This window comes from Oncorhynchus clarkii, chromosome 3 (genome assembly GCF_045791955.1).
Source record: "Oncorhynchus clarkii lewisi isolate Uvic-CL-2024 chromosome 3, UVic_Ocla_1.0, whole genome shotgun sequence".
NCBI classification, from domain to species: Eukaryota; Metazoa; Chordata; class Actinopteri; order Salmoniformes; family Salmonidae; genus Oncorhynchus; species Oncorhynchus clarkii.
This window is the reverse complement of record NC_092149.1, coordinates 81,952,304-81,977,242: the sequence shown is the minus strand read 5'-3', so window position 1 is coordinate 81,977,242 and position 24,939 is coordinate 81,952,304. Positions and strand designations below refer to the sequence as shown.

General features: G+C 45.2%; 1 pseudogene; it reads left to right on the top strand.

Annotated features, from left to right (window-relative positions):
• The window catches only part of LOC139405509 (FERM and PDZ domain-containing protein 4-like), a 66,986-nt pseudogene that overhangs the window by 8,292 nt on the left and 33,755 nt on the right, over nucleotides 1-24,939 (top strand).

Sequence of the window (24,939 nt, the reverse complement as noted above, 5' to 3'; positions counted from 1 at the left end):
CTCGCTGTTTATCTATGCATAGTCACTTTACCCATACCTACAAATTACCATGACTAACCTGTACTCCGCACATTTACTCGGTACCGGGCCCCCTGTATATAGCCTCGTTATTGTCATTCTGTCATTCTACTGTTACCTTTGATTTTATTTAGTATTTTCTTAACTCTATTTCTTGAACTGCACTGTTGGTTAAGGGCTTGTAAGTAAGCATTTCACGGTAGGGTTGTATTCGGCGTATGTGACAAATACAATTTGATTTGATGAAAATGATGGTTCTTTTGATCACATTCATCTGTCTTTTCTGCCTGTCCACCTCCCTTTCTAATTGTCTTGACTTGAGCTATTGCTAGTGAAGTTCAACATTGTATCAAATCATCACAGGGTGCAGCCCAAAGCTGTTGCCTTTAGCAACATTGTATCAACTAGCCTATTCTGAGCCCTGCATTGTTCCTGCACCAGCGATCGGGACAGAAAGCTGTTTTTTAAAGACGTTTCCACTGGATATATGGGATCAGATCATGTTATTATGCTCTTTCACACCGAGGCTTGGTGATTATCAAGGCAGGGAGTGTTGGAAAGATTTTTCAAATAATGAGGAACTATCATTTGCAATGGATGTTTAAAAAAAAACAACGACTTTGTTGACTTGTGTGAGGCGAAGAAATAATGAGTTGTGTACGTGGGAGACGCACCATATCTTTGCCTCATCCCCCCCTCCCCTTCAACTTGATGCAACATGTTAAATTATACTCAAGATCTTCACACACAGGCTTATTATTTACTAACAGACGCAACTCAATCAGCTAATGTAACGTGCACCTTCCAAACTGCACTAATTTCTTTGTCTTCTACGTCTTCGTCTTCATCTTCTATGATGTCAAGGCAGTCCGCAAACAAACTGTTTAAGTGCATGCCGCCACCTACTGTACTGGAATGTACGATAAATCATGATTTTTTCCAAATCCCTACCAACTTCTACCATACCCTCCCCAACACCATTAAGCTTTATCTGTGTCGTGCGGAAACACTCCACCCTTAGGTGTCACGGTTTTCTGTATGTGAAAGAGAGTCAGACCAAAATGCGGCGTGGCTATTGCGATCCATGTTTAATAAAACAAAGTAAACACGAATCAAATACAAAAACAATAAACGTAACACGAAAACCGAAACAGCCTAATACTGGCGCAAAGTGAGACAGGAACAAGGACAATCACCCACAAAACCCAACACCAAACAGGCTACCTAAATATGGTTCCCAATCAGAGACAATGACGAACACCTGCCTCTGATTGAGAACCATATCAGGCCAAACATAGAACTAGACAAACTAGACATGCAACATAGAATGCCCACTCAGCTCACACCCTGACCAACCAAAACGTACAAACATACAAAGCAAACTATGGTCCGGGTGTGACATTAGGGTTGTTTAGCATTTCAACAGTAACATATGTCGTGTCTTTACTATCATTAAATTAAGACTTCGTTTTTATCAAAGATCCTCTGTAATTATTATTACTCGATTAAACTGATTCATTGTGTAACTGTAATTAACTAGGAAGTCGGGGCACCAAGGAAAATATTCAGATTACAAAGTTAGAATTTTCCTAATATAACTTTTCAGATATTTTAATATCTGATCAATTAGTCTTCTGAATTAATGAATTATTTTTTTCCCTCACCTTAGTCTCATTCCAAACGTCGTAAATTGTTGGTTATCTGCACGAACCCAGTCTTCACTATGATTCATCCATACATCAATTGTCTTAAATATTTCATTTAATAACTAACTAAACAATCACAGAAGTGCACACACAAACAAAGTAAATATGCTGACAAGAAATGATAGGAGAATGTGCCCTAGTGGGCTAAACCGGCATGGTTGCTTGTTAGACAAAAGGGGAAGTGGGGGTCCGATGAGAAGTCACTACAGAGTGATAATTATAACAATTGAAATGCTAATCCTTTGCACATGAACGCTCACTCATTTGGGAACAATTGCAATCAATATATATTTATTTACGCTCCGTGTGTCGTCTTGATCACTGTTGAAAAGTTTATTTTGTAGAATTGTCCATCTCTCTCTCTCTCTGTCGTGGTTAGATGGTTAGTTCAGAGTGACATTCATTCATGTCGTTATGTATAGGTGTTTCGGTGGTTGTCGGTCTTCGCGTTCAATGATACCTAATTCCTAGCTGCTGACTAGTAATTAATATCAAAGCCTTGTTCTTATTCTGTCGGTATCGATAGTCTAAGAGTTTAACCATGTGGGATGGTTAAAAGATTCAGCAGTCTGGTCTCAAACCTTGGCCCTCTCGTTATCGAAGGTAAGCTGTTCTGCAACCTTTGTCCTCTCGTAATGGAGAGAAACATGGTCTGTTGAGAAATTCTCAAGGTGGGGTTTTATTCGGAATTGCAGAAAAGGGCCTGTCCCAGGATGCCCGACCTTAACTGGGCTCATGGGCGGTCCTCTGAATTAGTTAAACTCAAAATGGAATTGGAGTTTCCTTCATTAAAAAGTCCAAAATCACATTACACAATTTTCTTATACAACAATTAGATGTAAACCTCATATCTGAGGCTATTATATAAACAGCGTTATGGTAATGTAGCCGAACCGTCTCCCATGAGCCCCACAAAATTGCACCAAACGGACCAGTTTGTAGCTGGATTCTTCACCAATCTTTTATACCTTCTCCGGAACATGAATGTTGTTCGGACCTCAAGTTCTATGAGGTGGAAGAAATTCCTTTGTTCTCTATGAAAATTCACTCTGTCTCTATTTTTTTTATTTTTTTTATTTCACCTTTATTTAACCAGGTAGGCTAGTTGAGAACAAGTTCTCATTTGCAACTGCGACCTGGCCAAGATAAAGCATAGCAGTGTGAACAGACAACACAGAGTTACACATGGAGTAAACAATTAACAAGTCAATAACACAGTAGAAAAAAGGGGAGTCTATATATACATTGTGTGCAAAAGGCATGAGAAGGTAGGCAAATAATTACAATTATGCAGATTAACACTGGAGTGATAAATGATCAGATGGTTATGTAAAGGTAGAGATATTGGTGTGCAAAAGAGCAGAAAAATAAATAAATAAAAACAGTATGGGGATGAGGTAGGTGAAAATGGGTGGTGTCACGACTTCCGCCGAGTTTGGCTCCCCTGCCTGTTCGAGCGGTGCTCGGCGGTCGTCGTCACCGTCCTACTAGCCACCATCGATCCCTTTTTCGTTTGTCTGTTGGTTTTGTCTTATTAGTTTCACCTGTGTGTATTTTAGTTTATTGACGTCCTTATTTATAGTAGGTTGTCCCGCCCTTGTTTCGTGCGGGATTGTTTTGGTTTCATGTATTTTAGTTATTACGTATTGTGCTATTTTGCTCCGATATCTCTTAATCCTGTGTTGGATTATTTCACCCGTGTTTTCGGGTTTTCAGTGTTTGTTCCGGAGAATAAAAACTATCGACTCACTGCACCTGCTCTCTGCGCTTGATTCCACCTACCTTGTGAATACGTGACAGAATCCCGCACCACCCATGGAATCAGCAGGAGCAGCCGCGTCTCCTCTCCCATCGATGGAGGAGAGAGTCCTCCACCACACCAGCGTGCTCCATCGGATTGGTTCTGCCATGGACCAAATGATGGAGAGGATGGATCGATGGGAGAGGAGTGGTCTTCCCACATCATCACCAGCACCCCCTTCTCCAGCACCTCCTGTTCCTGTGACCACATCTGGCTCCGGGGCTCTGCGGTTGACGCTCCCACGGGAGTATGACGGAACGGCGGCCGGGTGCCAGGGTTTCCTCCTTCAACTGGAGCTATACCTGGCTACCGTGCGTCCTGCTCCCTCTGGAGAGGAGAGCGTGAGCGCCCTCGTCTCCTGCTTGACTGGGCGAGCCCTCGAGTGGGCCAACGCAGTATGGAGTGGCCCGGACTCGGCGAGGGATAATTACCCAGAGTTCACCCGCCGATTCCGAGCTGTTTTTGACCATCCACCGGAGGGTCGGGCGGCGGGTGAACGGCTGTTCCACCTGCGGCAGGAGACGAGGAGCGCTCAGGACTTTGCTCTCGAGTTCAGGACCCTGGCCGCAGGAGCAGGATGGAACGACAGGGCCTTGGTCGACCATTTCAGATGCAGTCTCAGGGAGGACGTCCGCAGGGAGCTGGCATGTCGGGACACCACCTGCACACTGGATGAGCTCATTGACTTGGCTATCCGTCTCGACAATCTGCTGGCTGCTCGCGGGCGTTCGGATCAGGCCCTGTCGTTTCCACTTCCCAGCCCTCCTGCCCCTATCCCTATGGAATTAGGAGGGGCAGCTTCGAGGGAGACCGGAGGAGGAGTGTCCTCCTGTACCAGTTGTGGTCGACGAGGGCACACGTCAGACCGGTGCTGGAGGAACTCGTCTGGGAGTCGGGATGGCAGGCGGAGCACTGCTCGATCACCCCAGGTGAGTAAGCACCAGACTCACTCAGAGCCTCCTGTCGGTCATGTGTATGTTTTGATTTCTTTCCCTGAGTTTTTCCCCTCTCTACAGCATAAGGCGCTAGTCGATTCAGGCGCAGCTGGGAATTTCATGGATCGTGGGCTTGCGTTAAGGCTAGGGATTCCCCTGGTGTTGGTAGATCAACCTTTCCCCGTGCACTCATTAGATAGCCGACCATTAGGGTCAGGAGTGATTAGGGAGGCTACGGTGCCACTGGACATGGTAACGCAGGGGGATCATAAGGAGCAGATTAGTCTGTTCCTTATAGATTCACCTGCGTTTCCGGTGGTGTTGGGGGTTCCCTGGTTAGCTCAACACAACCCGGTGATTTCCTGGCGACAGGGGGCTCTTAAGGGGTGGTCAGAGGAGTGTTCAGGTAGGTGTAGAGGAGTTGCCGTTGGTGCGACTACGGTGGAGAGTCCAGACCAAGTTTCCACCGTGCGCATTCCCTCTGAATATGCCGATTTGGCTATCGCCTTCAGTAAAAAGAAGGCGACCCAATTACCACCTCATCGTCGAGAGGACTGCGTGATAAACCTTCTGGAGAACGCTGCACTTCCTAGGAGTCACGTGTATCCATTGTCCCAGGAGGAGACGGTAGCGATGGAAACATACGTTGCTGAATCACTGAGACAGGGGTACATTCGGCCCTCCGCATCACCCGTCTCCTCGAGCTTCTTTTTTGTGAAGAAGAAGGATGGAGGTCTGCGTCCGTGCATTGATTATAGAGGTCTAAATTCCATCACAGTGGGGTTTAGTTACCCACTACCTCTCATCGCCACGGCGGTGGAATCATTTCACGGGGCGCGCTTCTTCACAAAACTGGACCTGAGGAGCGCGTATAATCTGGTGCGTATCCGGGGAGGGGATGAGTGGAAAACTGCATTCAGTACTACATCTGGTCATTATGAGTACCGCGTCATGCCATACGGGTTGAAGAATGCTCCAGCCGTTTTCCAATCCTTCGTAGACGAGATTCTCCGAGACCTGCTCGGGCAGGGAGTGGTAGTGTACATCGATGACATCTTGATCTATTCTGCCACACGCGCGGCGCATGTGTCTCTGGTGCGTAAGGTACTTGGGCGACTGCTGGAGCATGATCTGTATTGCAAGGCGGAGAAATGTGAGTTTTTCAAACAGTCCGTTTCCTTCCTGGGATATCGTATTTCCACCTCTGGGGTGGTGATGGAGGATAACCGCGTTACCGCCGTGCGTAATTGGCCGACTCCGACCACGGTGAAAGAGGTGCAGCGGTTTTTAGGGTTTGCCAATTACTACCGGAGGTTCATCCGGGGTTTTGGTCAGGTAGCTGCTCCCATCACCTCGCTGCTGAAGGGAGGACCGGTGCGCTTGCGCTGGTCAGCAGAGGCGGGCAGAGCATTCACTCGTTTGAAGGAGCTGTTCACCAATGCACCCGTGTTGGCGCATCCGGACCCCTCTTTAGCGTTCATAGTGGAGGTGGATGCGTCCGAGGCTGGGGTCGGAGCCGTGCTGTCCCAACGCTCGGGCGTGCCACCCAAACTTCGCCCTTGTGCTTTTTTTTCGAGCAAGCTCAGCCCAGCGGAGCGAAACTATGATGTGGGGGACCGGGAGTTGTTAGCTGTAGTCAAGGCTCTGAAGGTGTGGAGACATTGGCTTGAGGGGGCTAAACACCCCTTTCTCATCTGGACTGACCATCGTAATCTCGAGTATATCCGGGCAGCGAAGAGAATGAATCCACGTCAGGCTAGATGGGCCATGTTTTTTACCAGATTCCGGTTTACCCTCTCATACCGGCCCGGCTCCAAAAACACCAAGGCCGACGCGCTGTCCCGCCTCTATGATACCGAGGAGCGGCCCGTTGAGCTAACTCCCATCATTTCACCGTCATGTCTCGTGGCACCGGTGGTATGGGAGGTGGACGCAGAGATAGAGGAGGCCTCACGGTCAGAGCCGGCCCCCCCCAACTGTCCGGTAGGAACCCAGTACGTACCGAGGGGGGTCCGGGACAAGCTGATTCGGTGGGCTCATACTCTCCCCTCCTCGGGTCATCCGGGCATCGAGAGGACAGTGCGGAGTCTGAGAGGGAGATACTGGTGGCCCACGCTAGCTAAAGACGTGAGATTTTATGTCTCCTCCTGCTCCGTGTGTGCTCAGAGCAAGGCTCCTCGGCACTTGCCTAGAGGGAAATTACAACCCCTCCCCGTTCCACAACGGCCGTGGACACACTTATCGGTGGACTTTCTTACCGACCTTCCCCCGTCCCAGGGAAGTACTACAATCCTGGTCGTTGTGGATCGGTTTTCTAAGTCCTGTCGTCTCATCCCGTTGCCCGGTCTCCCTACGGCCCTGCAGACTGCTGAGGCCTTGTTTACCCATGTCTTCCGGCACTATGGGGTGCCTGAGGACATCGTTTCTGATCGGGGTCCCCAATTCACGTCCAGAGTATGGAGGGCGTTTATGGAGAGACTGGGGGTCTCGGTCAGCTTAACCTCAGGTTTTCACCCCGAGAGTAATGGGCAGGTGGAGCGCGTAAATCAAGAGGTGGGCAGGTTTCTGCGGTCCTATTGCCGGGACCGGCCTGGTGAGTGGGCAAGGTATGTTCCCTGGGCTGAACTAGCTCAGAACTCCCTACGCCACTCCTCAACTAACTTGTCTCCTTTTGAGTGTGTGCTAGGTTACCAGCCGGTCCTGGCTCCATGGCATCAGAGCCAGACCGAGGCCCCTGCGGTGGAGGAATGGGTACAGCGCTCCAAGGACACATGGAAAGCCGTTCAGGACTCACTACGGTTAGCGGGCGAACGGCAGAAGAGGAGCGCTGACCAACACCGCAGTGAGGCCCCCGTGTTTGCACCGGGGGACAGGGTCTGGCTCTCGACCCGGAACCTGTCCCTCCGCCTGCCCTGTCGGAAGCTGGGGCCGCAGTGTGTGGGGCCGTTTAAAGTCCTGAGGAGAATAAACGAGGTGTGTTACAGGTTACAACTTCCTAGGTATTACCGTATTAACCCCTCGTTTCATGTGTCTCTCCTCAGGCCGGTGGTGGCTGGTCCCCTGCAAGAAGGTGAGGTGCCTGAGGTCCCTCCGCCCCCCCTGGACATCGAGGGGTCCCCGGCGTACACAGTTCGGGGCATTCTGGATTCGAGACGCCGGGTGGGGGGCCTACAGTACCTCGTGGACTGGGAGGGGTACGGTCCGGAGGAGAGATGCTGGGTTCCGGTGAGGGACATTTTGGACCCTTCTCTCCTGAGTGATTTCCACCGCCTCCACCCGGATCGCCCAGCACCTCGTCCTCCGGGTCGTCCTCGAGGACGGTGGCGGCGCGCTGCGGGGGCCGCGCGTCAGGGGGGGGGTACTGTCACGACTTCCGCCGAGTTTGGCTCCCCTGCCTGTTCGAGCGGTGCTCGGCGGTCGTCGTCACCGTCCTACTAGCCACCATCGATCCCTTTTTCGTTTGTCTGTTGGTTTTGTCTTATTAGTTTCACCTGTGTGTATTTTAGTTTATTGACGTCCTTATTTATAGTAGGTTGTCCCGCCCTTGTTTCGTGCGGGATTGTTTTGGTTTCATGTATTTTAGTTATTACGTATTGTGCTATTTTGCTCCGATATCTCTTAATCCTGTGTTGGATTATTTCACCCGTGTTTTCGGGTTTTCAGTGTTTGTTCCGGAGAATAAAAACTATCGACTCACTGCACCTGCTCTCTGCGCTTGATTCCACCTACCTTGTGAATACGTGACAGGTGGGCTATTTACCAATAGACTATGTACAGCTGCAGCGATCGGTTAGCTGCTCAGATAGCAGATGTTTGAAGTTGGTGAGGGAGATAAAAGTCTCTTTTATCTCCCTCACCAACTTCAGTGATTTTTGCAATTCGTTCCAATCACAGGCAGCAGAGAACTGGAACGAAAGGCGGCCAAATGAGGTGTTGGCTTTAGGGATGATCAGTGAGATGCGCGTGCTACGGATGGGTGTTGCCATCGTAACCAGTGAACTGAGATAAGGCGGAGCTTTACCTAGCATGGACTTGTAGATGAGCTGGAGCCAGTGGGTCTGGCGACGAATATGTAGCGAGGGCCAGCCGATTAGAGCATACAAGTCGCAGTGGTGGGTGGTATAAGGTGCTTTAGTGACAAAACGGATGGCACTGTGATAAACTGCATCCAGTTTGCTGAGTAGAGTGTTGGAAGCAATTTTGTAGATGACATCGCCGAAGTCGAGGATCGGTAGGATAGTCAGTTTTACTAGGGTAAGTTTGGCGGCGTGAGTGAAGGAGGCTTTGTTGCGGAATAGAAAGCCGACTCTTGATTTGATTTTCTATACTGTGGCCATGAGGAGATCAACTCCTCCAGGAATTTACGACCTCTCTGACCACAGCAGCCTATATGTAGGAGACCGTGAGAAGGGGATGGTACTCGCTGTACCCAAGAGGGCAACGTCATGACACCCCCAATATCTCTTTTGCCATCCTCACATTAACCTTCAACCTGACATTTCTGCTTTCCACAACTCGAGTTGTATTGATAACCTTACCAATAAAAGCAATGAAGTCAACTTTATGTGTTTAGTGCCAGGGTCCTTAGCTTATTGATGAGATTTAAGGGCACTATGGTCTTGAACGCTGAGCTGTAGTCAATGAATAGCATTCTCACATAGGCTAAGGTTAAATCTAGACTTGGTTTCGCCATAATCGCTCCTCTTTCACCCCAGCTGCCAAACTAACTCTGATTCAGAGGACCATCCTACCCATGCTAGATTACGGAGACATAATTTATAGATCGGTAGGTAAGGGTGCTCTCGAGCGGCTAGATGTTCTTTCCCATTCGGCCATCAGATTTGACATCAATGCTCCTTATAGGACACATCACTGCACTCTATACTCCTCTGTAAACTGGTCATCTCTGTATACCAATCGCAAGACCCATTGGTTGATGCTTATTTATAAAACCCTCTTAGGCCTCACTCTCTCCTATCTGAGATATCTAATGCAGCCCTCATTCTCCACATGCAACACCCGTTCTGCCAGTGATATTCTGTCAAACTTTTGACTGGTACTGTACAGTCGTGGCCAAAAGATTTGAGAATGACACAAATATTAATTTCCACAAAGTTTGCTGCTTCAGTGTCTTCAGATATTTTTGTAAGATGTTACTATGGAATACTGAAGTATAATTATAAGCATTTCATACGTGTCAACGGCTTTTATTGACAATTACATGAAGTTGATGCAAAGAGTCAATGTTTGCAGTGTTATTAAGGTCTGGGGAGTTTCCAAAATATCAATGTTTTGTTCCCGAGCCACTTACTTATCACTTTTGCCTTTTGGCAAGGTGCTCCATCATGCTGGAAAAGGAATTGTTCGTCACCAAACTGTTCCTGGATGGTTGGGAGAAGTTGCTCTCGGAGGATGTGTTGGTACCATTCTTTATTCATGGCTGTATTTTTAGGCAAAATTGTGAGTGAGCCCACTCCCTTGGCTGAGAAACAACCCCACACATGAATGGTCTCAGGATGCTTTACTGTTGGCATGACACAGGACTGATGGTAGAGCACACCTTGTCTTCTCCGGACAAGCTTTTTTCCGGATGCCCCAAACAATCGGAAAGGGTATTCGTCAGAGAAAATGACTTTACCCCAGTTCTCAGCAGTCCAATCCCTGGACCTTTTGCAGAATATCAGTCTGTCCCTGATGTTTTTCCTGGAGAGAAGTGGCTTCTTTGCTGTCCTTCTTGACTCCAGGCCATCCTCCAAAGTATTCGCCTCACTGGCGTCCAGATGCACCCACACCTGCCTGCTGCAATTCCTGAGCAGGCTCTGTGCTGGTGGTGCCCCGATCCCACAGCTGAATCAATGTTAGGAGACGGTCCTGGTGCTTGCTGGACTTTCTTGTGCACCCTTCACAACAATTGAACTGCTCACCTTGAAGGTTTTGATGATCTGATAAATGGTTGATTTAGGTACAATCTTACCGGCAGCAATATCCTTGCCTGTGAAGCCCTTTTTGTGCAAAGCAATGATGACGGCACGTGAGGAAGAACAATGATTCCAAGCACCACCCTCCTTTTGAAGTTTCCAGTCTGTTATTCAAACTCGATCAGCATGACAGAGTGATCTCCAGCCTTGTCTTTGTCAACACTCACACCTGTGTTAATGAGAGAATCCCTGACATGATGTCAGCTGGTCATTTTGTGGCAGGGCTGAAATGCAGTGGAAATGTTTTTGGGGAATTCAGTTCATTTGCATGGCAAAGAGGGACTTAACAATGAATTGCAATTCATCTGATCACTCTTCATAACATTCTGGAGTATATGCAAATTGCCATCATACAAACTGAGGCAGCAGACTTTGTGGAAATTAATATTTGTGTCATTCTCAAAACTTTTGGCCATGACTGTAGATACAAGAAAATGGATGATTTGTGTGAAACATGCTGTACACCCTGATAAAGGTCATAAGCCAAGTTGTGCCATGGGTAGTTTGGGTGGCATGTGCATGCTAAGGGTTATAAGGTCTCATCTTGGAGGGGTAATCTATGTCCCTCATCAATAAAACGACGGGGCCTGCCTGCCTGCCTGCCTGCCTGCCTGCCTGCCTGCCTGCCTGCCTGCCTGCCTGCCTGCCTGCCTGCCTGCCTGCCTGCCTGCCTGCCTGCCTGCCTGCCTGCCTGCCTGCCTGCCTGCCTGCCTGCCTGCCTGCCTGCCTGCCTGCCTGCCTGCCTGCCTGCCTGCCTGCCTGCCTGCCTGCCTGCCTGCCTGCCTGCCTGCCTGCCTGCCTGCCTGCCTGCCTGCCTGCCTGCCTGCCTGCCTGCCTGCCTGTGTTTAACTGATGTCCAATTATATAGTAGCTTCTTCCCACTACCAGTTGCAACGGCATAGTGGATTTTATTAGTTGTATAGTACAGTGACTGGTGCAATGAGAGTTATTGATTGGTTTGATGGGGGATGTTCTAATATAATTGGTGCAGAGCCCAGTGGGTTCCTGTAACTAGTGCATGAAAGAAAACAAGGTAGGCAGCCAGTACGACACTTTAGGAACAGGTGCCTGCAGGAGGAAGAACATCTCTATTCGATGATGTTCTGGCTAGGCCCGAATAACAGGCAGACAGCAGTGGAGGCTGCTGATTGGAGGACGGCTCATAATAATGGCTAGAACAGAGTGAACGGAATAGCATCAAACACCTGAAAACCAATGCGTTTGATGTTGTTGGTACCTTTACACCTATTCCGTTCCAGCCATTACATTACACATCTTTATCTGAGACCAGGTTACGCAATAACATCAAAGGAGAATTATAGGGAGGATTTACGTTGGCGATTAGGGGAACTAAAACGACCAAGGTTAGGTGAATTTAAGTAGCAGGTTAGGTGAACTGGGTTAAGTTTAGAATAAGGGTTATCTAAAATGCTACAGTTGTCCCTGACAAGACTCAAACATGCAACCTTTGAATTGCTAGACTGTCGCGTATTATACCTACCCATCCTCCACAACCGGCATCCCTACTTTTAATTTCTGTCTAAAGTAACTAGACCATTAGTAGGTATTATAAGTCTGGGAGGTGCTCAGAAAGACATAAAGTATGTTTTATGTGGCTCTAAGTAAATTGTCCTATAAAGAAGTGGTAGGGAGAGAGAGAGCCGCCTGCCATAGTGTAGTAACTGCCCATGGCAACAATATCAGCACTTACAAAGACAAATAGGGGCATTTAATATTCAGCGATTTTGAAATAATGTTAAAATATGTAATAGATAGATAGATGGTGTTGCCCAGGGGCAGAAGCCAAATGCAAAGCGCTAGATACCAACACCGCCCTTCCTTACTGTGTGAAAGACAACTGTGAAATATACATACCACTCTTGGGTCTAGATTTGGCTTCATTTGCTGCTGTTAATTATTCTCTCCCCCTGCTGATCACGTGTGATGTAGGTAGTTTACACCATTTTGTTACCATTAGAGATGCCAAAAAAGATCTGTGAGAGATGTAGCCTTGATTGGCACATAAAACGGACCTTATGCTCACCACAACAGAAAGTGGTTATACATTTTGGCTGCATGTCAAGCATTTAAGTGTCGCGTTCATACTTGAAGCTTGAAATGAGACAAGGTTTTCATTGGTTTCAGTGAAATGCATTTGTGACTGAATGGAGATAGTTTCTCTATCTGTATTTACTGTCATTTACTCTCTCTTTCCGTCTCCTCCTTCAAATCAACTGCACCAGGCTCTCTCTCTCTGTCTCCTCCTTCAAATCAACTGCCCCAGGCTCTCTTTCTCCGTCTCCTCCTTCAAATCAACTGCCCCAGGCTCTCTCTCTCTCTGTCTCCTCCTTCAAATCAACTGCCCCAGGCTCTCTCTCTCCGTCTCCTCCTTCAAATCAACTTCCCCTTGCTCTCTTGCTCTCTCTGTCTCCTCCTCCAGATCAACGCCCCCTGGCTCTCTCTCGGTCTCCTCCTCCCTGGGGACGCTCATCTCAGCTGCTGTTTGTCCACAGATCAGATATCCAAACACATGTACAATACTTCCCCCTCACAAACTACTGACAGGTTCAATTTACAGTGAGATTAGTGTGTAGCACTGGGCGGAGTTTCAGGGGTATTCCCCATGCTTCCGTGAGAGTGTACCCTGTCACCCTAGTGTTTCAAACAGAGCCCATCTCTTTTCTTTGGAATCTGATGTGGACGGCAGGGATAACATGCAGCAGCAGTTGCTGCCAGTCAGTTCAATATGCTGTTTCAGCACTGAATGACAGGACAGCTCCCAGAGGTCAACATTACTTGTGTTTTCTGGAGGGAGGATTTTAATGCTTGCAATGCATTTAAGAAAATTGGTATGTGTGTGTGTGTTTGTTAAGCTTGGGCGGTATACCATATATTTCCGCATACAAGAGTATTTTCAATTACCGACGGTATGATTTTCAATACGGTTCCCCATTTCTCCTCCAGAAAAATGTCACAAAAATGATATTGATTCACATTAAGTAAGCATTTCACGGTGAGGTCTTCTACACCTGTTGTATTCGGCACATGTGACAAATAAAGATGTTATTTGATGATGTTTTTTTCACGGAAGTTTCGTGACATGATGTCCACTGCTGGGCGGCACAAGAGAGGTGATCAAGTTACACTTACTACTGTTGGCCAGCTCAATGTATAATAACTCAACTCAGCACAAAAAAGAAACATCCTCTCACTGTCAACTGCGTTTATTTTGTATAAACATAACAAGATTCAACAACTGAGACATGAACTGAACAAGTTCCACAGACATGTGACTAACAGAAATGGAATAATGTGTACCTGAAAAAAGGAGGCTCAAAATAACTGTCAGTATCTGGTGTGGCCACCAGCTGCATTAAGTACTGCAGTGCATCTCCTACTCATGGACTGCACCAGATTTGCCAGTTCTTGCTGTGAGATGTTACCCCACTCTTCCACCAAGGCACCTGCAAGTTCCTGGACATTTCTGGGGGGAATGGCCCTAGCCCTCACCCTCCCATCCAACGGGTCACTGGCCATGGCAGAACACTGACATTCCTGTCTTGCAGGAAATAACACACAGAACGAGCAGTATGGCTGGTGGCATTGTCATGCTGGAGGGTCATGTCAGGATGATCCTGCAGGAAGGGTACCACATGAGAGATGAGGATGTCTTCCCTGTAACGCACAGAGTTAAGATTGCCTGCAATGACAACAAGCTCAGTCCGATGATGCTGTGACACACCGCCCCAGACCATGACGGACCCTCCACCTCCAAATCGATCCTGCTCCAGAGTACAGGCCTCAGTGTAACTCTCATTCCTTCGACGATAAACGCGAATTCGACCATCACCCCTGGTGAGATAAAACCGTGACTCGTCAGTGAAGAGCACTTTTTGTCAGTCCTGTCCGGTCCAGCGACGTTGGGTTTGTGCCCATAAGTGACGTTGTTGCCTGTAATGTTTGGTGAGGACCTGCCTTGATTTATTTTGTCTGTATTCCCGGGCTACATTATAACATTGAGCCTGTGTGTTATAGCCAGCAGAGGTGGTGAGGAAGTTTGCTCCAGTTGTTGTACAGTGAAACTGATCCTAGGTAGACTTTAATAAATGATGACGGTTCTATCCCGGCCCTCTGCAGTAACAGAGAGCTGGACCCAGGCCGAGCTGAACAATTCATGACCAGGTTAGCAAAGGAGTCAGAGGAAGTGAATTTCTGGATGTTAGGTTTGATTCTGATGCTCAACAATGGCGGTGGTTATACATGGACGGGGATCACTCATCTAATGGTATTGCTCTGAGAAACAGAAAGTGGATATACAGTAATACTGTATGTATTTTGTTAGTATGGTTTATGTTTCATAATCAAACGAATCAGTTATAATACATTATCAATATTTTGTAAATACCAACATTACCTACAATGTTGTAGATTACAACAACAAAAAAACAGAAACAGAAAGTCCATAACCCCTCCAAAATAATAAGATCAAGAATTGTAAACCCTCCTCCTCAAGAGTAGCAATTTTCCACCAGCAGTCAGCCTTCGGGAAACATAACAGTTGTTGAGTAATAACCAATAAAAGTATGGCACTCCTGGGAGTTGCCATGGCAACGAAGGTCTGTGGACTTCAGGCTCCACATTATAATCCAAGTTGAAACACAAAGATCACGACCCCGCCTACTTTATTAAAGAGATTTCATTTCACATCTGCTACATGTCTATATCTATGTGTGGGAGAGGAGCAGGAAGCAGTATCTTGACCTCTAAAGGTGTCTGATTTCTGTGCATTGCTTATTTTACAAGTTCAAACCCACATCAAACCCACATCAGACCCACATCAAAACAACAATCAACCCTAAGAATCCAATGGTCTCTAGACTATATGCAGTCAGAGGCGCTATCCCTTTTCAGTGCATGTGACAAATAATGATTTGATTTGATTACCGGTAGTGCACACAAGGGGCACTATTTCTTTCCAAACTATAATAAATAAATAAATATATATATATAAATACGTATGTACGTACTGTATGCTAACAAAATACTAGTGAGATCTCATAGCGGACGCTGGCTAAATGCTAAGAAGTGCAAACAAACATAAACTAAATGCAAGAACTGACAACCCAGCTCATAAAGTTATACAACCATATCAAAAGGCATGTTGTATCCAGAAGGGGATTGATTGTCTCTGCTGTCCCGGGGAACAGTGGGTTAACTGCCTTGCTCAGCGGTAGAACAACCAATTTTTACCTTCTCATCTCAGGGATTTGACCCAGCAACCTGGCCCAACTCTCTAACCACTAGGCTACCTCCCACCCCTTAATTGCACTAGTTAATAACCTCTGTTTTCATTGAGTTTGAAACCTTCATTGTGATCTTGCAAGCTAGCCACCAATTTTAAATAGTTTTTGTATTCAGGGAAAACGCATTGAGACCAGAGTCTAATTCACAAAGGTACCTTTTGTGAATGCAATATGAAACAAAACTGCAACCAATACAATGTCAAATTAAATAAAAAATACAGCACAGCACAAAACAACATTTAACAAAAACAGTTACATTCCTCAGCTACTAGGCTACTCTTTGTAGCCGATATGAGTAAGACCTTTAAACAGGTCACCATTCACAAGGCCGCTGATCCAGACGGATTACCAGGACGTGTGAGTCTGTAATACCAACATGTTTCAAACAGACCACCATAGTCCCCCTGCTCAAGAACACTAAGGTAACCTGCCTAAACGACTACAGACCCGTAGCACTCACGTCTGTAGCCATGAAGTGCTTCGAAAGGCTGGTAATGGCTCACATTAACACCATTATCCCAGAAACCCTAGACCCACTCCAATTTACATACCACCCAAACAGATCCACAGATGATGCAATCTCTATTGCACTTCACACTGCCCTTTCCCACCTGGACAAAAGGAACACCTATGTGAGAATGCTATTCATTGACTACAGCTCAGTGTCCAACACCATAGTGCCTTTAAAGCTAATCACTAAGCTAAACTGGGACTAAACACCTCACTCTGCAACTGTTTCCTGGACTTCCTGATGTGCCGCCCCCAAGTGGTGAGGGTAGGTTGCAACACATCTGCCACGCTGATCCTAAACACTGGAGCCCCTCAGGGGTGTGTGCTCAGTCCCCTCCTGTATACCCTCTTCACCCACGACTGCATGGCCAGGCATGACTTCAACACCATCATTAATTTTACAGACGACACAACAGTGGTAGGCCTGATCACCAACAATAACGAGACAGCCTATAGGGAGGAGGTCAGAGACCTGGCCGTGTGGTGCCAGGACAACAACCTCTCCCTCAACGTGCTCAAGACAATGCAGATGATTGTGGACTACAGGAAAAGGAGGACCGAGAACAACCCCATTCTAATCGATGTGGAGCAGGTTGAGAGCTTCAAGTTCCTTGGAGTCCACATCACCAACAATCTATAATGGTCCAAACACACCAAGACAGTCGTGAAGCGGGCACGACAAAACCTATTCCTCCCCAGGAGACTGACAAGATTTGGCATGGGTCCTCAGATCCTCAAAAGGTGCTACAGCTGCAACATCGAGAGCATCCTGACGGCTTGCATTACTGCCTGGTACGGCAACTGCTCGGCCTCCAACTGCAAGGCACTACAGAGGGTAGTGCATACGGCCCAGTACATCACTGGGGCTAAGATGCCTGCCATCCAGGACCTCTACACCAGGGGGTGTCAGGAGGAAGGCCCTAAAAAAATGTAAGACCCCATCCACCCGTCATAGACTGTTTTCTCTGCTACCGCACAGCAAACGGTACCGGAACGCCAAGTCTTGGACCAAAATTCTTCTCAACAGCTTTTACCCCCAAGCCATAAGACTCCTGGACCGGTAATCAAATAGCTACCTGAAATATTTGCATTGTTTCCCGCCACCCCCCGCCAACCCCTCTTTTACGCTGCTGCTACTCTCTGTTTATCATCTATGCATAGTCACTTTAACTCTACCTACATGTACATATTACCTCAATTAGACCGACTAACCGGTGCCCCCGCACATTGATTCTGGACAGGTACAACCTGTATATAGCCTCACTACTGTTATTTTACTGTTTTTTTATTTCTTTAATTATTTATTGTTTACATAATACTTATTTTTTACTTGCACTGTTGGTTAAGGGCTTGTAAGTAAGCATTTTACTGAAAAGGTCTACTACACCTGTTGTATCAGGTGGTGTTGCACGTGACAAATACACTTTTGATTTGATATGTTCTAAAGGTTTAAGACTTGTTAATGGCTGCTGAATTCAGGTAAATGGTGTCACCGTAGTCAAGAACTGGCAGGGAAGTTGACTTGTACAATCTGCCCTCTTTAAATCTTCACTTTTAAACTGGCTCATCATTACGTTTGTGAAATGTTAAATCCTTTCCAATCTAAATGCCCCAAATATTTAGCTAGAAAATTAGCTAACCAAATTCCTAGCTTGGGCCTTGAGCTGGAGAAAATGTTTTTTGGCACATCTTAGATAGTTATCTTAAAAACTCAGGACCCTGTCTTTCAAGGATAATTCGTAAAAATCCAAATAACTTCACAGATCTTCATTGTAAAGGGTTCAAACACTGTTTCCCATGCTTGTGCAATGAACCATAAACAATTCATGAACATGCACCTACGGAAGGGTCGTTAAGACACTAACAGCTTACAGACGTTAGGCAATTAAGGTCACAGTTATAAAAACGTAGGACACTAAAGAGGCCTTTCTACTTACTCTGAAAAACCCCATAAGAAAGATGCCCAGGGCCCCTGCTCATCTGCAGCATGCCTAAGGCACGAGGACTGCAGATGTGGCCAGGGCAATAAATTGCACTGTCTGTACTGTGAGACGCCTAAGACAGCGCTACAGGGAGACAGGACGGACAGCTGATCGTCCTCGCAGTGGCAGACCACGTGTAACAACACCTGCGCAGGATCGGTACATCCGAACATCACACCTGCGGGACAAGTGCAGGATGGCAACAACAACTTCCCGAGTTCCACCAGGGACCCACCATCCCTCCATCAGTGCTCAGACTGTCTGCAATAGGCTGAGAGAGGATTTTATACAGCTTTCCTTCCATTCAGAATGGTATTTTGAAGGCATATATTTTGAATCTGTGAGTAGAATCACGCTCCATTTATAAATAGCGAAGGCTTCCGGAGGGTTGCCATTGCTGCCATCGGAGAGCCTCTATCTGCATTTTTGTCAGAAATAGTTTTTTGACATAGACTTGTTCAATGTTCTCTACCTACTGTATATAGTCCTCTAAATACCCTTAATTCATGTCGTATAGTAAAAAAAAATAGGATAGGATAGGATAGGCATACCACAAAATACTCACTGCTGAGGAAGAATGTACAGTATTTACTAAATAAAGCAAACACCATAACTCGGTATGCGATACAATTCTAACGAACAACAAATATCGAAAAAGATAATGCAATTACATGTACAAATGACCTCTAACCTTTACCCCTGCACACTGACTCGGTACCAGTACCCCCTGTATATAGCCTCGTTATTGTTATGTTACTGTGTTACTTTTATCATTTTGTACTTTAGTTTATTTGGTCAATATTTTCTTAACTCTTCTTGAACTGCACTGTTGGTTAAGGGCTTGTAAGTAAGCATACCACTTGTTTGATTTGATACTGATTTGATTTGACCTCTGGTCGGATGCAGTCCCATACATATTAACTCAGCTGTGTTGAAAATATGGCCTGAATACACAGCCAGGGAACCTGCTGCGTTCTGTTAATGCACTGTGGCGCCAATAAATCCATAGCATGTGGAAACGCTAATACCTCTCAAACACACCGTTTTACTGGAGGAAATCAGATTGCATGGCCCTGTTTGGAGCCCAGCCTATCCTACTGCTATGCTGTTCTATAGGTAACAGAGTAGGCTACAGATGTTATTTCCAATAGACGCCCCTATAATTTAATACACAAAATACACTGACATTAAGCCGGGTTGGTAACCGGGGAGAAATAAAGAGTGAAAGGAAGAAAGGCTTTGAATAATGAATGTGAAGAGAGGCCTGTTAAACAGCAGAGATGCCTTTGATGTGACATAACTTACTGCCACAGTGTTCATATCATCACACATCATTGTTCAAATATGGAGAGACACACAGAAAGAAAGGGAGGGAGGGAGACAGAGAGAGAGACCAAAAGATAGAAAGACTCATGTCTAGGGTCCGCTCACCAACCAAGAATTCACAAAATGGGACAAACACCAAATTGAGAATCAGCATGAGGAATTATTTTAAAAATAGCTTCTGTGGACAACGTAAAACACCAAATAATGCATTCAGAGCAGAATTAGGCCGATACCCGCAAATGATGAAAATCCAGAAAAGAGCAGCTAAATTCTAAAACCACCTAAAAGGAAGTGATTCCCAAACCTTCTGAGTTCCCATCACCCTGTTAGATATGACACAAGATGAGAGTTTTGTTGTTTTGTTTAATGACTTGAGTTAAGTGTCGTGGCAAGGTGAGGATTAGAGTGTTTGGTGACTTTGCTATTTAGATTTGGACTGTTGGGTTTTCATAATCTTCAGTTGGTAGACAAAATACAGGACAGATTCTATAGGAAAGACAGTTTCTTATTGGCTCATTCAGTACTTCTATTCATTATTTCCAAAAAAGTAGCAATTAAGACATGGGTTTCTGTTTGCTCCCTGATAAACTATTCCTGCCATTGCCCTTATCACATAATTCCTTAGGGCTCCCTGTTCCCTAATAAATCTCCTGAAATGTCAAAATAAAACCAATTTCATGCCTCTGACAGCACAAGAGTGAGATGTTTTTTATGTGTCTCAAATTACATTATTAATGTGATTCACATTCAGTGACTGAACACTGGTTAAGGAACATTGTCCATGACATTCAAACTAGACATCCACTTGTTATGAGTTGGGATTAGGGTTGCAAAGTGAGGGTATTTTATAGGAAACATTCTAAGTTTACCGGTAAACTACCAGAATTGTTTATATTTCAAGGATTTGATAATTTATGTAATCTATCACAAGATATATAGTGTTCCTTTTGGGCTCAAACCGGCTCAAAGCCCGTAACAAAAGGGAGACAACGTGGAGATAAGGAGTAACAAAATATATATTTATTAAATGAGTAACTAAGTATAATATACAATGGTGTGTGTAATCAGTAGTGTAAGTGAGTGTTTTGCATGCATGAATGTGATAATGCAGGGTGTTGAAAGACGCTAAAGCAAACAACCAAAAAACCACCAAGAAACACAACAAAATCTATAAAGGTGTCTGCATGGAGAGAGTCTCCTCCATGAATGGGGAAGTGGTGTATTTATCCTAGGAGACACCGGGCCCAGGTGTTTCCCGTGTAGCTGACGACCTCCCAACTCCACCCACCAGCAGCCTAATAAGGAAACAACAAAGAGAGAATACGGCAGACCGAGTGGGAGGGTCGTCACAGGCTCTTCAGATTATCACAGGTGTCTGTAATTATCTCTGTCTTTCTGTGTGGCCTGATAACATGTAAAATACATGAAATAATTGAAGATGGTTTTAAAATAGAATAACAAATCTGTAAAACATTCTCCTAAATATAAACCGTCAACTTAGTGAATACTATTGGTGTTTAATATGAGGGTTTTAGCATTAAATATCATTAAAAAAATATATATACACTCTTAAATGTGTTTTACTATGTCTATTTATTTGTAGAAAATGTTTTGCCGTCAAACTGATGGCAGTTGTGAAAAAAGAGAAAAAAGAGTAAAAACTACTACTTCAAGGTCTCAGAGCAAGTGACGTCACCGATTAAAACGCTATTTAGCGCGCACCGCTAACTAAGCTAGCCGTTTCACATCCGTTACACTCAAAACTAACCCCCGACTCAGACGTTGAAAGATTATTTTTCCCGCGACACACCATATGGCAAAGAACCACGAAGATGGACGGAGATAACAGCTGCCATTACAACGTACATGTGCAAAGACATGGCCCCAATTTACACGGTCCAGAAACGGGGGTTTCGTGAGTTGGTGCTAACACTCGACCCAAGGTACCAAACGCAAATTGATGTGACACGTATTAATGCCAAAATAACATGCAAAACAGGCAAGCCCCCCAACATAATATATATATATATATATATTTTTTTTTATTTATTTTTTTAGGCCTATTTTTTTGTTGCAACTACAGTTTAAGTGTTTTCTATTTACCTTTTTAGATTTTACACATTCATATTTTATTTTTTTGTTACATGTTGAATTGAACATTTGCACAGGTTCTAAATAAAATAAATAATCAAATATGAGTAAGTACCTTTTTATTTGTTGAGTATAATTCAAAATGTAATAACAAATAGGTCATGTGGTCATTTTATGTAAACTATTTATCAATTGAATTTACAGAAAATGTGCTATATCGTGATATGTATCGTTATCCGGATATGAAATGACCAATATCGTGATTTGAGATTTTGGCCATATGCCAGCCCTACTGGGACATGTAGTCACCCTAGATGGACTGCCTCAGACTATGCCGTGATGACTCATGCCGTGTAAGATGGAGTTAGATGTGATAAGATTTAATTTGACAGACTGCTAGGATTGTATACTGAACAAAAATATAAACCCAACATGTAAAGTGTTGGTCCCATGTTTCATGAGCTGAAATAAAAGATCCCAGAAATGTTCCATACGCACAAAAAGCTTATTTCTCTCAAATGTTGTGCACATCTTTGTTTACATCCCTTTTAGTGAGCATTTCTCCTTTGCCAAAATAATCTATCCACCTGTCAGGTGTGGAATATTGTCACGAATTCCACCGAGGGTGGCTCCTCTCCCTGTTCGGGAGGTGCTCGGCGGTCGTCGTCACCGGCCTACTATCTACCACTGATCCATTTTTCTTTTTTGTTTGGTTCTGTCTGTTTCTTACACCTGTGTTCTATTGAGTTCATTTCTGTGGGTTTATTAACCTCGTTGCCTGCTGGTATTTTGTGCGGGATTGTTTCTGTGTTTGTTTTTATAGCCACAGGCTATTCTCACGGTCGTTTGAGCCGTTGTGATTTATATAGGATTTATTTAGGAGTAGATTGTTTTTCCTCCTGTTGTCACTTCGAATTCCTGTTTTGTTGGGCGCCTTCGTTGGGTTTGTTTCCCGACCAGTTTTGTTGTGTTTTGGGACTTCCAAATAAATATTTTCTATTTGGACCTCAGTGCTCTCCTGATCCTGACTCTTGCATCCACCTCATTCTAGTGAGGCATCTTACACATATCAAGTAACTGATTAAACAGCATGATTTTTAAAAAGACCACTCTAAAATGTGCAGTTTTGTCACAACACAATTCCACAATTGTCTCAATTTTTGAAGGAGCTTGCAATTGGTATGCTGACTGCAGTAATGTCCACCAGCGCTGTTGCCAGAGAATGTAATATTCATTTCTCTACCATGTCACCTCCAACATTGTTTTAGAGAATTTGGCAGTATGTCCACCCAGCCTCACAATCCCCGACCAAGTGTAACCACGCCAGCCCAGGACCTCCACATCCGGCTTCTTCACCTGCGGGATCATCTAAGACCAGCCACCTGAACAGCTGATGGAACTGAGGAGTATTTCTGTCCGTAATAAAACCGTTTGTGGGGAAAAACTCATTTTGATTTGCTGGGCCTGGTTCCCCAGTGGGTGGACCTATGCCTTCCCAGGCTGCGCCCCTGCCCAGTCATGTGAAATCCATAGATTAGGGACTCATTTATTTCAATTGACTGATTCCCTTATATGTAACTCAGTAAAATCTTTAAAAAATTGTTGCATGTTGCATTTATGTTGTTGTTCAGTGTATATGAAGAATAGACGTACTATGTGCTGTTGTAATGCAGTTTATCAATCTGCACAAATTTTCTGTCAATTTGTGCACTATACACTATTGGGGGAAAAAAAGGTGCTATAATGAATCTAGAAGGGAACTACCCATTTTGGTTCAAGGGTGGAACCCTTTCAACAGAGGGTTGTACATTAAACCAGACAGGGCCCCATGGGGACAGCTGAATAACCTTTTTGGAACCTTTTTGTCTAAGAGCGTATGGGGAATAGGGTTCTATTTCAGATGCAGCCTACACTCCCAGTCGCTATTAGAAACAACTTCGAGGCCCAGCCCGCCTGTGGGACAGCAACCTGTGGTTACTCCATTGGCTCACAGCAAAAACATCACCCTTTTCAAACACAATTTTCTTGTTGTCTGCAATTATAAACCTATATTTAAGAAAAGTATAACATGTCTAAAGATTAATGTAAACGTAACTTAAGAAAAACGTAATGTAGGGCTTCCCTCAAGCCCTTTTTCATGGCTGCTTGCAGCCATGTGAGTGCTAGCCAGCTACCGACCATAACAATAAGCTAGCCAAGACCTACAACACAAACAAACAAACTCTAAAGCTACAAGTAGTTAGAAACAGACTATACTAAACAAGTTACATTTCTCACCTGTGATGAAATGTTTTCCACACACTTAGCGATGTATGTGTAGCCTATTTGGACACTGGGTCCCCAGATTTCCCACTCTCCCACGCCAAATAGCCTGAAGCCACAGGGCTCTTCTCGCAGACTCTATTTCCCTACGTGGGAGCATTGTAAAATGTAGGTTGGGCATTTTCACCTGGTACATTGAATAGACCAGAATCTTTTTTCGGCATGTTTTGTGATTTCTGTATAACAAAAATAGAAAACAAAGTTGTCTCTTTTACAATTAGGGGTCAATTGGAAATAATGTTTTCCCAATTTGTGAGCGTAGTCGAGGGCAGTTCTTTATTATTACGTGAATATTGACTCGCCGTATAGGAATTTGTCATTACTCTAAAAGGCTCTGCATGTTCAATCCGACATCTGCAGTGGCCGTACAGCATTTACTGCGATGTGGCCTCCATAGAAGTCAAGGCCTTCATACTTGCGCTTCGCGGAACAGAGCAGAGCTGTTGTCAAGGAAATAGGTTTGTGTTTATATATTGAACTCCCACACCTACCTACCGTCAACCAATCATGTCAAAGCAGAGCTATACAGAGCCCTCCATTGTTACAAAATTTGTGAGGAGCAAGGCGATGACACTACTGTAAGTCTGATATGGCTGACCTCCTCTTCTCCTCCTCTACAGCCATAGGACCAAGTCGTCAGGCTGGCTGCCGCCTGGCACCTGCAGCACTGCACATGGACCCCCCAATGGATGGGACATGGCCACCAATAGAGACGGGAGAGACTTCTACATCAAGTAAGTGAGCTGAGAGGGGAGGGGAGGGGAGGAGACAAGTGGAGAGGAGAGGAAAATAGGAGAGGAGAATAGCAGAGGAGATGAAAAGAGGAGAGAATATAAGAGGAAAAGAGGAGAGAGGAAAGGAAAGAGGAGAGGGGGAGAGGAAAAGAGGAGAGAATAGGAGAGGAAAGTAGAAGAGGAGAAGAAAAAAGAGGAGAGGAGAAGAGAAGAGGAGAGGAAAACAGGTGAGA